The sequence below is a fragment of the Rhipicephalus microplus genome, chromosome 2 (genome assembly GCF_043290135.1).
Source record: "Rhipicephalus microplus isolate Deutch F79 chromosome 2, USDA_Rmic, whole genome shotgun sequence".
Lineage (NCBI taxonomy): Eukaryota > Metazoa > Arthropoda > Arachnida > Ixodida > Ixodidae > Rhipicephalus > Rhipicephalus microplus.
In genome coordinates this window covers 64,389,627-64,403,601 of record NC_134701.1, presented here as the reverse complement: position 1 = coordinate 64,403,601, position 13,975 = coordinate 64,389,627, and the positions used below count along the sequence as shown (strand labels likewise).

At 44.4% G+C, this 13,975-nt stretch overlaps 1 protein-coding gene across 5 annotated transcripts in view; it reads right to left on the bottom strand.

Moving 5' to 3' along the window:
- Positions 1-13,975, bottom strand: part of Hipk (Homeodomain interacting protein kinase) — a 162,753-nt gene that overhangs the window by 69,283 nt on the left and 79,495 nt on the right. The gene's annotated exons all lie outside the window — the stretch shown is intronic.

The following is a 13,975-nucleotide window of genomic DNA, read 5'->3' as shown; positions in this document are numbered from 1 at the left end:
ACGTATGAATGTTTTGTAAGCAGTTAGTTTTACATCTGGTGTGGCATGTTCATGTTTTTTTTAGGAAATACTGTTTTTTGTTTGCCTTAAAACACGTGTTATCTATATGCGAGTGCCATTTCAATGTGTGCATAATACTAACTCCTATGTATTTGAAACAATCGGCATTATTTAAAGCCTTAAATCTCTGCCACAATTGCTCCACAGATTCAACATGTGATGCTCGCTTGAAATCATTAAAGTGGAGCTCGAGAAAATATATGATGGAAGTGTCATCTGCCTTTTTCAAGTCCTTTACTTTTACCGGAAGGAACGGTTTCTTTAAACTGCATGCACTAGTTTTAATGACTAAAGACAACACTTTGTGGTCGGACATGCCATCTAAAATATTTAAAACATAGTCTGTTATGTTTTGAGACAAAAACACGAGGTCTAACAATGACTTCGACGAACCTGTAACCCTCGTTGGTTCATGCACAATTTATTCCAGGCCATGACAGAATTTAATTTCCAAAAGTTTTTCGCAGCTAATTGTTTTAGACTCACCCGGCAAAACATTTTGCCAATCAATGTGAGGCAAGTTGAAGTCTCCGGTTATTATCAACCTCGTGCTCCTGTTAACATGTTCACACAAAAAATCACTTAACAAATCCAGAAACTGAGGCTCACACGCAGGTGGTCTGTATACTGAGCCAATAATGTATACTCTATTGTTGAATGTAATCTTGCACCATACAGTTTCGCGAACATCACATTGTATCATGCAAGTTGGGATAGAACTTTTAACAATGATTCATTGTAAACTTCCTTTCACTCATATTCTAAGGAAGGTATAGTTCACTCTCTCTTTTCATGGCCTTACACTCTCCGGAATCTGTGCTGCGTCAACTTTCCAAAATGAGTCGTTCCCTCATTCACTTCAATGCACGCAGCCTTCGTAAGAATATAGATGCAATCACTAACTTCATTTCCTCAGTTCAGCATGCCTTCACGTTTATCTGCATATCAGAGACTTGGCTTTGTGACGCAGATAACTGCATGACCAGTTTCCAGTCTTATCAAGCTGAATATTGCCACCGCCAAGATGATAATCATGGGAGTGCCGCGATTTTTTTTTTTCCAAGATGTCGCTTACAGGCGCAGATGTGACCTTAAATTAAATGTGAACCATTGCGAATCAGTGTGGGTAGAGATTGACCCCTCATTCTTTAATAATGAAAAAAATCTAATCCTGGGTTGCATTTATCGCTCACCATCGTCGTCTCTTTGCGATTTTTCGCGCAGTCACAGTGAAGTTTTATCTAAGCTAACTTTTGAAAATAAAAACGTAGCAATTCTAGGTGGTGTGAATATTAACTTGCTTGACACGGACAGTACTTCTTATGCAAATTACACTGATTGTATCACTGCATTTGGCTTTGAATCACTTGTTGAGTGTCCAACTAGAGTTGCATCTCATGGTACCGGTACACTCATTGATCACGTGTTATTTAACTTGACGTCACCACACTGCATGGGGATTGTCGACACCGATATCACCGATCATTTTCCTACCTTCCTCGCATTCGAAAACATAACCCACACACGCAATATTAGCTATACCACATCTGTATTTAGTTTCGATTCCTTTGTTGAGGCTATCAGTACCACTGACTGGGTGCCTGTCATGTCTATGTCAGATCCAGATGCAGCCTTGCGAGCATTTTGCTCGTCATTTTTTACTCGCCGTTTCGACCAACACGCGTACTGTCCTGTGTAAAAAAAAATACAAGTATCCACACAACCCATGGATGACCAATGGTCTTCTAAAAAGTTTAAGAAAGAAAGAAAATATGTATAAAAAAAAGAAGCGACAGCCCTTTAGTATGAGTCTTGCTAATTGATACAAGTCTTATTGCAGTCTATTAAATACCTTGCTCAAGCAAGCGAAAAAAAGGTACTATGAAAATGAATTCGACAAGAATAGGACTAACCCCAAAAGGCAGTGGCAGCTGCTCAACTCATTCCTTAACAAGTCATCTGCTAATGTCCCTCTAACCAAAATCGACTACAATGGATCCACCTTCTCTGCGCCCAAAGAAATTGCCAATGCCTTTTCGGAATACTTTTCTTCCGTCAATACTAACCACCGCCCCCATGCGCAGTCTCGGACGTACCACACAGTCATTCTTTCTTTTCCCAACAACACCACAGGAAGTCTTTTCCACTATTGCTAATTTTGAAAATACAGGGCCTGGGTTAGATGACATTTGTGTAAGGCATTTAAAACTTGTTGCACATTTAGTTTCCGATAGGCTGTGTCATATTATCAACCTTATGTTTAAACAGGGTTTATTTCCTGCATTCTTAAAAAAAAGCTAAAGCAATTCCAGTTTTTAAAAAAGGCGATAAACAAACAGTTTCCAACTACCGTCCAATTTCAATTTTTTCCTGCCTCAGCAAACTAGTCGAAAAATTGTTTGTTGAACATCTGAATGAATATCTAGTTAAATTTAAATTGCTTTAAGACAGCCAATTTGGATTTCGTCCAGGTAGCTCAACAATGTTCTGTCTTGAACTGATTACATAAAAAAAAGTATCGATTCGGGAAATTTAGTGGGTTCCATTTTTTTTAGATCTCACTAAAGCCTTTGACACTGTAAATCATCAAGTCTTATTGCATAAACTTCAGTCCTATGGAATAACAGGCCCTGTGCTTACATTCTTAAGAAGTTACCTACTGGACTGACAGTACACAGTACACGCCGCAAATACCTTCTCTACAACAAAATATGTTAACCAAAGAGTACCGCAGGGCTCAGTATTGGGCCCTTTGCTATTTATTTTATATATGAATGATCTTCTTGATGTTCTTAGCTCTTTTGACTGTGGTCACTGTGTTCTATACGCTGATGACACAACAATATCTTCATCTGATAAAAACATTGATGCTCTTGTTTCAAAGTAATATCCTGCATTAAGTGCCCTTATGAATTGGTGCAGCAATAATCACTTAGTTATCAACCCCACAAAAACTAAATTTATGATGTTTAAAAGTGATCAGAGGTCATTATCTGCTATTCCCTTAATACAACTTGGTATTCATTCCATTTCTGCTTGTTCTGATGTCGTTTTTCTTGACATACATTTTAACCCATGCCTTACCTTTCGCAGTCACTTTAACCATCTTAAGCAGAAGACGGCATTTGGTATCCGCGCATTAATCAAAGCTCGCCCTTTCTTTCCCCGTGAAGCTCTACTGGCGCTGTACTTTGCGTTCATTCATAGTCATATTATTTACGGTGTAGTCTCATCCGGCAACACTTATGCTAGTCATTTATCATCAATACAGCACATTCAAAATCAGTCAATCCGCATTGTCACTTCTAGTGCTTCGCAATCCAACGCCTACACATTACTACGCTCTTACAATATCTTGCCAGTAAATCTTTTGTTCCGGTTAAATTTTGTGACCTTATTCCACAAACTGCTGTATAATCAACTCGCATTCCCATTTATTACATCTGATCTTTTGCAGAATAATAATGTGACCAGGTTTGCGGATGATAAAAATTTCCTGTTACCCCCCGCTCATACTAATTATGGGCAAAAAACTTCCGCTTTCAGTGCGATATCCTTTTGGAATGCGTTACCTTCTAGCATTAAGCGTTGCACTTCAATTCCTTTGTTAAAAAAGTCCGTCAAATATTTTCTCGAATAACCTTACTTGTGATCGTTTACCTGTTCGACTCGTTTGTTCTTCCCGTTTTTTTTTATACCATGTTGCGTGTTTTGGCTTGATTTGTTATACCGTATATACTCGTGTAAGGGCCGCCCTCGTGTAAGGGCCGCACCCCAACTTTGAAAGCGGATATTTCGAAAAAAAAAAAAACAAAAGTTCAAAATGTCCCGCCAGAAAAGTGTAGTTAGTTCATTTACAGCCAGATGGCGCTGCACGCTTTTCCGCTTTTATTCTACTTCCGCCGACGCGCCGACCACGCTGTTGACAGCGCGCCGCCATATTTGCCTTGTGCGGCCTCTTTGTTGGCATCGTTCCTAGCATCGTGTCGATACGTTGGCAGCGCGACTTCAGATCGGTGTCGTCGGTGTCACTTTGTTGGTTGTAGTGAACCCTGCAGAAGCCAGCGCACGTGACGGACGATGGGCCGGCATCTGAGATCATTCACTGCAGCATTTAAGCTGCAAGTGATTGACTATGCCGAGGAGCACGGGAAGCGGGAAGCTGGACGAAAGTACGACGTCGATGAGAAGCGCGTGCGTTACTGGATGAATCAGAAAGATGCCCTCGCCGCTACTAACAGGAGCCGAAAGGCGTTTCGCGGGAAAAAGTGCAAGTACCCGCAACTCGAAAGCGAGCTCGTCAACTACGTCGTCGACACACGAAGGGACGGCTACGCCGTATCGACTGACATGATACGCGTCAAAGCCCTCAGCATCGCTCGCCACATGGAAATACCCCCGGCACAATTCAAGGCAAGTCGGGGCTGGGCTACGCGGTTTATGAACCGTAACCAGCTTTCTATTCGGCGCCGAACGACGATTTGCCAAAAACTGCCGCGCGAGTACGAAGACCACGTCATTAAGTTTCATCGCTTCGTGAATGCTCTCAGGAGGGAGCATGAATACGACCTGTCCCAAATTGGGAATGCGGACCAGACACCTGTGTGGTTCGATGCACCGGAAAGCACCACAGTGGATTTAAAAGGTGCGAAAAGTGTGTCTGTGCGCACGACTGGTGCAGAACGCCAAAGGTGCACTGTGATGTTGTGCATCACGGCAGACGGCAGGAGGCTTCCGCCGTACGTCGTATTTAAAAGGAAGACTCTCCCAAAAGAGAAGTTCCCTCAGGGAATCGTCGTACGTGCGCAAGAGAAGGGCTGGATGTCCGAGGAACTGGTCGTTGACTGGATTAAGACCGTCTGGGCAAACAGACCTGGAGGGCTGTTACAACGGAAAGCCCTCCTTGTTTTGGACAGCTTTAGGGGCCACTTGACCGACCGCGTCAAGAACCGAGTTGCCGCAACTCGTACGGACTTGGCCGTCATTCCCGGTGGCCTGACGAGTGTGCTGCAGCCGCTCGACGTATGCGTCAACAGACCATTCAAAGTGGAATTTCGCCGATGTTACTCTGAATGGATGGCTGGAGGCGTCCACGAGAAGACCCCTACAGGACGGCTGAAGCGGGCGTCGCTCCAACAGGTGTGTGAATGGATTTTGAATGCGTGGCGTGCCATGTCAGTAGAAGTAGTTGCTAAAAGCTTCAAGGTAACGGGAATTTCGAACTCCATGAACGGCACCGAAGATGACCGTCTCTGGGAAGACGCGGACGCCGAGGCGAGCTCCTCCGAGAACGAGGACAGCGAAATGGAATCCGAATAAAAACATTTCTGGCATGTCATTTGTGACTCTTGCACTCTGCTACTGTTGCATAAACAGTACAGACCTTTGGCCTGTACTGCCTGTACTAAATCGGCCTGATTCGTGTAAGGGCCGCACCTAGCAAAATTTTCGAAAAAAAAGTGCGGCCCTTACACGAGTATATACGGTATAAAAGTGCATTTTGATGTCCGTATATTGTAAGAATTTTCTGTTGCTCAGTATAAATTTTACCGTCGATTTGTATCGACAAACCGAGGGTCCCACTAAAGTCTCTGGCTCTGGGACCCATTTTGTACCTTGTTTCTGGAAGTAATAAAACTTGAAATTTGAAACTTGATACCGCCGCCTCGTGAATCTCTGTCCCACCTGAAAAGCTTGTACCCTGGAGGAACAATGCAATAACTGCGTATTTCATCGCGTAGCCATGTTTCTGTTAGTAATACAACATGGGGACTATGTGCCAATAAAAGATATTCTAAATCTGTAACTTTATTTACGATGCTACGAGCATTTTGGACAAGGATTCGTAGCTATGCTTGGGATTGATTTTTCGAACTACCAGCAGAGCTGTCCGAGTCAAAGGATTCATGTCGGTCATGCGAACTCGATACTGGCGTCGCTTGAACTTTGCTATCGTTCTTGTCACTCCGGTATTGGAAAAGACGGCGTTCATTTTTTTTTTTATCATCCCAGACAAACACGCGCCCGTTTATCTTCAGTTTATCATGCACCATTGAGACCCTCGCTCCCTTAGCTCGGTCTGGCGCTGAACTTTCCCATAGTTTCTTTCTTAGTTCAACTGTTTCTTTTGAGTAATCGTTACTGATACTGAAAGAAGTACCCTTTAGTTTCTTGCAATTACGCATTACCTTCTCTTTCTCACGGTAATCCATTAATGTCATAATTACTGGTCTTGCTTTGCCTTGTCTTTGCTTACCTAATCGATGAATTCTATCTACCGATTCAACGTCTACCCTTAGCTTGCTTCTGAAAATGTTATCAAGAACGGCATTGCGCAAATCTGCCTTGTCCTCATTTCTGGTCTCGGGAACCCCAAAAACGAGTAGATTATTTCTTCGGCTTCTGTTTTCATAATCCACTAGTCGTTCTGCTTGTTGCTGGACTATATTTTCTAACCTTTAAATTTTCTTTTGCATATCCTGCACGACATTAAGATAGCTGTTCATTCTTTCTGACTTTTCAATAAGTTCAGCAACTTTTTTTATAATCGCGTTTATCTTCTCATCAGAATCTTTCTCGTCATCTAAAATTAGTTGCAACAATTCAGCAGTCTTGGGACCCGGATTTTCTTCTACATCCCACGAAGTTAACAAAAGTATTAATGACAACCGTTTGTGCCACATACCGTCGTACATAATGGCAATGTCGTCCCCACTAAGTTCCCTCAATGTGAGCTCCTTCGAACTCGCAAGATTGGCGCTGTGACGTGATCCCCTGTCGCACACGAACTTTCCGGCTGATGGCTGTGAATGACTTTTCATGTATTGGCTTTTGCAAGCCAACAGCTGCTGCAAATCAGACCAGCTGCTCGTAGCCTATTCATACACAGCGCGCAGCCACAATAGCTTTAACGTGCAAGAAATGGCTTTTTTCATTCATAACAAAGATAAATACACAAGAAAAGCATTGTTCAGCAGCGCTGCTCAACAAGACATAAATCCCACAAGTAGGCTTCACTGCCCATGCAGGTGCGCATACAGGCGCGCAGCAGCCAATGGGGGTCCCCGGTACCACATGATAAGCCAGGCGCGGGGCACGAAAAACGCACAAAAGCTGTGCTTCTTTTTATTATTTCTTGCACCGCATCAGCGAGGGAAACTGTCAGTACTTGAAGACTGAGGCTCAACTCTTCGCCTCATGCGATCGACAATGGCGAGCGGCGGCGCATTATCACCGACAAGCTGCTTGAAGACTGTAGACTTTGGGCCTTTCAACAGGCACCTAGAGATCTTCAGACACAATTTTAAAGCATTTCCAGTTAAGTTTCGACATATATTTTTTTTAGAGCAGTAGAGGTACTAATCTTATCAAAAGGTGAAAAAAAAAAAATCGGTACAGTTGAATCTCATTAATTCGAATATGCTTAATTCGAACTCACGATGAGGTCCCGTCAAAGCTATGTGTATTCCAATGGGCGAAAACGCCCAGTAATTCGAACGCCCAAGCACTTTCGAAGGTTAATTCATACATACCGCACTCCGAAAATGCTCTCAGCACCCCGCCCAATGCCGCGGCGGCACTTGCAACACCTCAACGCTGCCCGCAAAGAAAATGAAAAGGAAAGAAAAGGCTGCAGTAGAATGTTTGTTCTCCCTCAAATGCCGATCTGCGACGCGCCCGTGTCACGCTTCTCCCTTTTCTGTCCCTGCCAAGTGAAGACCCTTTTCCTCCCAACGCCGTGCGCAAAGAGAGAGAGAGAGAGAAAAAAAAAAGAAAGCTGTCGCTGTGTTTAATGAATGTGTGGTTGAAGGAAAGGAAAAAGGCACTATCTTCTGCAGCCCTTGCCCCTTGCGGGAGCACAGCTCTTCTCCTTGAGGGGGGGGGTCTCTTACGCACCGGTTCAAGTGCATGCGCGTACGCTACCCACTCTGATAATTAGCAATTCTTTTCATGTTTAGGACCTGTTCTCGCTCGCTTCTCACTCAGCTCAGCACGCCCTCCGCATGCATGCGGACGTAAAAACAGCTGTTAATTTGTGCGGAACGAATCGCGAAATATCGAAGTCGGTGAGGCCACGCAAGCCCGCCGGCGCAACAAAACGACTCTGACCACGGCTGCCGATTCTCTGAACACCATCGCGCACGCCAATCCAGGTGGCTGTGCTTAGACCTCTGCGCACGCAGGCACTCTTTCAATTTTTTGCTACGCGCAAGTTGCACGTTTCGCGGACCTTTCAAGCAAGCAGTCTATTTATTTATTTATTTATTTTCATACCTCAAGGGCCTCCTAGAAGGAGGCATTACATGAGGGGTGGTACAAGTGACAGACTAGAACAAAAAACGAGGGTAGGGGTGAGGGGGAGGTGTGCTACCAACATAATTATATACAAGCCCGTTACAACAATAAATGAGTGAAGAAGCATAAAAGAAACTACATGGCCGGACACGCTACATATTTTACATTAGGACCAATCAGAGTCCAAACAGCTTGGATAACCGCGCTTTACAGCAGTACAATGGTGCAAACATACAAGTCAGAATGCAAACAACGGCAATGAGCTAGGTAGCCATAAATTTGGTAAAAACAGAAAACAATATGATGTCAGAAGGCAACGCTCCATTACTTCGCCTGCACTGACAACAATGAAATGCCCTTTCAGTCTAACCCATCTCCCTCTCGTGCGTTTTGGCTAAAGGTCGCCTTCCCGCTGTATCCTCCTCTCTCTTCCCTCTATCTTAACTCCTTGCCCTTCCCTCGCTAATAGGCTCTCCTTTAACTCAACTCCTTTGGCAGTCGCTCCGCGATGCCAGCCACCCTGACTCGAATTCAGAAGTATTGTTTTCTGACAAGAAATGGGCTCAGAGGTGTACCATGCATTCTGGCATGTGTGTTGCGAGTGCACGTCTTGCTCACTCTCGGTGTGTGTGTGTGGTCAGGATGATGGACGGGAGGCCTTGCACACTTTTTCCTGCCGCTCAACAGAACGTCAAAAGTGTTACTGCTTGGCTTTATGTTACTGCTTGTGTTATGTGTTATAAAAGTGTTACCGCTTGGCGTTATGCGCCGCGTTGCGGAGCGCTTGCTCACAGCTGTTGACCAACCTGGCAGCCAACCTGCCGCTTCGGGCGTCCCAATATTCAGCTGAGGAGATGGTGAATATTTCGTGGGCGGCGGTGATGGCTACATGCGCACGAAACTGTTTTCGCGAGGCAGACTTCGTACACGTAGGGCCCGATGCAGAGCCTGAAGCTTCAGAACAGGACCACTGCTGCAGTGATCTGTGGCAACGCGTCGACTCCGACTTTGGAGAGCGGGTGGCCCATCTGTTGTGATGGTTTAATTACGGCCGACGATGATGCTGACACCGCAGAACAGTGCATGGATAAGGGCATTGTGAATTAAGTACGCGGCAAGAGCGATTTGGAGGAATCGGATTGCGAGAACGACGAAACTTTAGAGCCAGTGCCTCATGCAGCTTATGCCACGGGCCTCTGTGAAGAGCATGCTGCCGTTTGAAATAAAATCGAGACCACCCTTATCGCTTCTGCTTTTCGAAACACGTGCATCACGGACTTTTTTGAGCTAAAGGTTTTGTGTTTTCACTCGCAACTTTATTTAAAAGCCGAGTTTAATTTACTATGAACTTCAAGATACAGCGAACGAATGCCGTGTCAGGCTCAGGTTCGTTATAAGCGGGCTCGACTGTATACGAATGTCTGTTGTATGCAGATCTGTTGTAATGAGGTCATACTGTGCCCTGAAATTCATTATACAGTTAAACCTCGATATAACGAAATTGATAAATTCCCGAAAATATTTATTATGAAGAGGATTTCGTTATATGAAGGTTCGGTACGAAAATTTGAAAAATAAATGTGCCAACTAAGCAAAGGGGGAATTGAAAGCAGAACTAGCCTAAAACACTTATTCTACAGTAAAAGACCTCGATATTATTGCGATACCAATTAAAACACTATCGGCGGGTTTTTGCTGTCACTGCCATATTCAGTAACAAGTTCAAATCGATAACACGGTCGCACATCGTAACTTTCACGAGTGTGTAAAAGCGGGGGAGCGCTCCTGAAGCAGAGACCAAATCAGTCGGCCCATTCCTATCACCTGGAAAGAGCATAACATATCCAGCGTGTTAGAACTGCTGTCAAATGCTCAAACAGAGAGTAAACCACCCGTCTCGAACGAGCATGAAACAACATGGGGAGGGCGGGGGAATCGATTGAGTAGCATTAATGAACTTGAATTTTAAAGGCAGTCGCGAACGCTGGCACACTCGCTATCTCGGCGGGTATCAGGGAGGGTTCAACGCGAAGTGACTGTGTGAAAAAAGCACTTCTTCCTGAAGAGGCCGTATTTGCTCACACCAGCATTTTGTAGGAGCTCTGCGATATCCGATCCAAAAGAAATGGCTGCAGCCTTACTTCATATATCATTACAATATTTTTATATCGGGTTCATTGCATTGCATTTAGTGTGCCATCGTGTTGCCAGAACTAATTAACTAACTGTGAAAGCTACCAGCCTGCGAACTCACGGCCTAGCGCAAGACTGAAACACGTGATGAGTCTACCTCCGAAGAGCCGTTGTCACCATGGTCTCGGAAAGTTTCTATCAATGCCTCATATGTAGGCTTGTGCGAATATTCGAATGCTTCGAATATTCGAACGAATAGTTGAGTATTCGAACTCGCTTTGATTCGAATTTAAATTACTGACATCTTCAAAGTATTCGCAGTGAACGAATAAATGTATATTAATTCGCAAGTCACTGCCTGTAAAGGTGGTTTTACTGCAATGTAAGAATGCTAAACAGTGAAAGCATCTACTTAAAGAACATTTGCTTTGCCGTGAAGCCTTTCTTCAAATTAAAAGGGCCTTGCCACAATAACTGAACAAGGTCAGAAAATGCTGCCGATCAGTAGTTGAGGCTACCGAAAACACGCGAGGCAAATATTGCAGCGCAGCACATGGCCTGTAATTCACAATAAAATTTCAAAGCTAAAAACTGCTTTCTTTCCTCAAGAAGTGACACTGCAAGCTCAAAAATCACTTGTCACAGCCTAGAAGAAATATATAGCTCTGGTCACAGGTATTGGCTGATTTGAGCATGGTGCGCTCGTCATTACCGGGGCCACCGCTTGTCCACGAGTACATGTGCGATCGCACTGAAAAGCCGCGTATTCGAAGAAGAAAAAAAAAAAAGAGTTGCTCAAGGTCATGAGGTGCGTGTGGAGTATTTTCTTTCGCCGTGCCATTCCTACCTGCTTAGCTTTCAGCTATTTCTTCAAGACAAGAAGAGCAAATCCATTTGCAGCGTGCCCCAATTTCGGAACTCTGCTCATACTGGAATGATTCTAGAAACGTTGCTGCAGTAAATTTGTGAGGCAACAAGCATGTTTACTGGCTCCATGGCTATTTGAAAAAGTGTTGCAGGGCCCCTTTAAAGAAACATGTTACCCTCAAATCAATTCATTTTATTAAGCTTATTATGACAGCTTATATAATCCTAATATAATAAATTTTAAAACATCAAGTACCGTATTTACTCGATTCTACCGCGCCCTCGATTGTAACGCGCACCCAATTTCCACCGCGAAAAAAAAAAAAAAAACCGTAAGACATCGATTGCAACGCGCACCCATTTTTCTCGCTGGCCCGCACGATCACACCACTCGAAAAAACGACACCTTTCGTGAGCGTCTTCCATTTAAATATGAGGTACCGATGTCAGCACATCGATGGACCGATGTCAGCACGCGAACTTGCTTTGCCCCCTTCTTCTCGACGGTTGTGGTGCCAGGCATGTCGAAGTAAAGAGGTGTCTGATCGGCATTCCCGATTTGCCCAAGCAGGTAGCCGTTGTTGCGCCGCAAGTTTAGGACGAACCTCTGAAAACTGTGAAGCTTTTCATCGTATTCTTCCGCAAAACTTTTCGCATATGCATGTTCCCCTTCGGAGGAAAAAGCCTTTCCTCTTCATAAAGTTAGTTAGTCAGCACCTGCTCGCTTTAAACTGGCTCCGCATTAGACTTTTTTCTAAGACTAATTGCATAGCCCGCACTTGGAGCAGTTCTGTCGTCACGGGCCGCTGTGCCGCTCGCTGCTCAAGCACATACTCGCCGAGCAGCTCTTTAATTTGCGGAAACCGACCCTGCCGTGGTCCACTAAAGCCTTTGCGAGAAGCTTTGCTGTCGACAATCTTCTGCTTTTTTTACGCACGTTTCGGGAACTCCGAACGACCGCGATGCGGCCCGATTTCCGTCCGTTTCTGCACACGCGATGACTTTTCTTTTAAAAGCGGCATCGTGGTGCACTCGAGTTTTTGGAGTCAGCCCTTCCACGCCGTCGATGCTAATGCACTACTAGATAACGAACTGCTCAGCACACGTACGAAGTGCCGCACATGGGAAACACATAGGCAGAAATGGCCGATGCGTCATGCCGACGCACGTAGGGGGCGGCCATTTTGGATTTGCCGATGGCAATAGATTGACCGTAATGTTTTTGTTCGTACTCGATTCTAACGCGCATGCGATTTATGAACCCGCTTAACCGGAAAAAAGGTGCGCGTTAGATTCGAGTAATTACGGTATCTCACAAGTTATCACTCGCATCCTATCACTCGCATCCTAACTACTACTCAAGGTTGTTTTGACTTCCTTTGAACGAAAAAATAAATGGCATTTGCATAGAGACCCTGTTTCAATTAAGAAGAAATATTGCGCAGGTTAGTTTTGTCATGATAAATATTTGCTTTTTTTTGTCATACATACCATTTAAATTCGATTCGAAATTATTTGATCGAAATCACTATTCCCTTCGACTTCGCTTCGAACCAAAAATTCACTATTCGCACAAGCCTACTCATATGACATCCTCTCGGTGACAACAGGGCTGCCCGAAATTAAGCAAAGTCAGTTTTGCCGCAAGGGTGAAGCAATTAATGACTGCAATAGCAACAACTTTGAATGTAACGCTAAGAACGGCAAACAGGTCGAAACATTCAACGTGCGACTCGCGCACAAATGACGCATGAAAACAATTTACAAGACGAAAGCAAACTAACAACGTTTACCGCTCGACACTTAATGCGCCGTTTAAACAAAAACGAAGCTCGAAACGCAGTCACAAGTACAGATATGAGTGCGAACAAACAAGTAAGTGCGCCAGCTGTCACTTTGCCGTGTTTGATAAGCGCACTCTTCGCAAACAGCGCCAGTCTAGCAAGTGAAGTTATGTTTGCGCACCCGGCAACTAAACACAATCGTTCCGGTCAAAGTCGAAGGCACGCATTTCTCGCTACCGAAGGATAAGTGCATGGGCACGAACCATCTACCCCCCCATTCTATTCACGGGGCGAAATATGCGTGGGAGATAAGCAGGCGTCGGCGCCGAGCGCGAGGGGCTTTTTTTTTACCTTTTTTGAGTTTTCACGGATACATACATGGTGAATGACCGCGGCGATGCAAAAAAAAAAAAATTTCAAATATTCTATATTCTGTCTATATATATATATATATATATATATATATATATATATATATATATATATATATATATATTCTGTCTATATAATTGCTATCACAATTTAAAAAAAAAACAGCAAAGCTGAACGCCGTCAGGGGCCACATTATGCGCACACAGTCAAACTATGCACGCACGCACGGCGTCAAGAACGAAGAGGAAACACAAGCACAGACGCCACGGAAAACTATTCGGTAAAGCGTCCTCCATATACAACGCTGCCCCACATATGTGATGCTAACTAAAAGTGCGGCACTGCTATGTCGGGTCGTGAGGTGTAGGCCAGCGCCTGCCCGCCTCGCGCTCACCCATGCAGCGCTCGATTCACGTGTTGTGGCCCTGCGCGCCGTTACCGCTTCCTGTTTCGTCAAGTCGGTG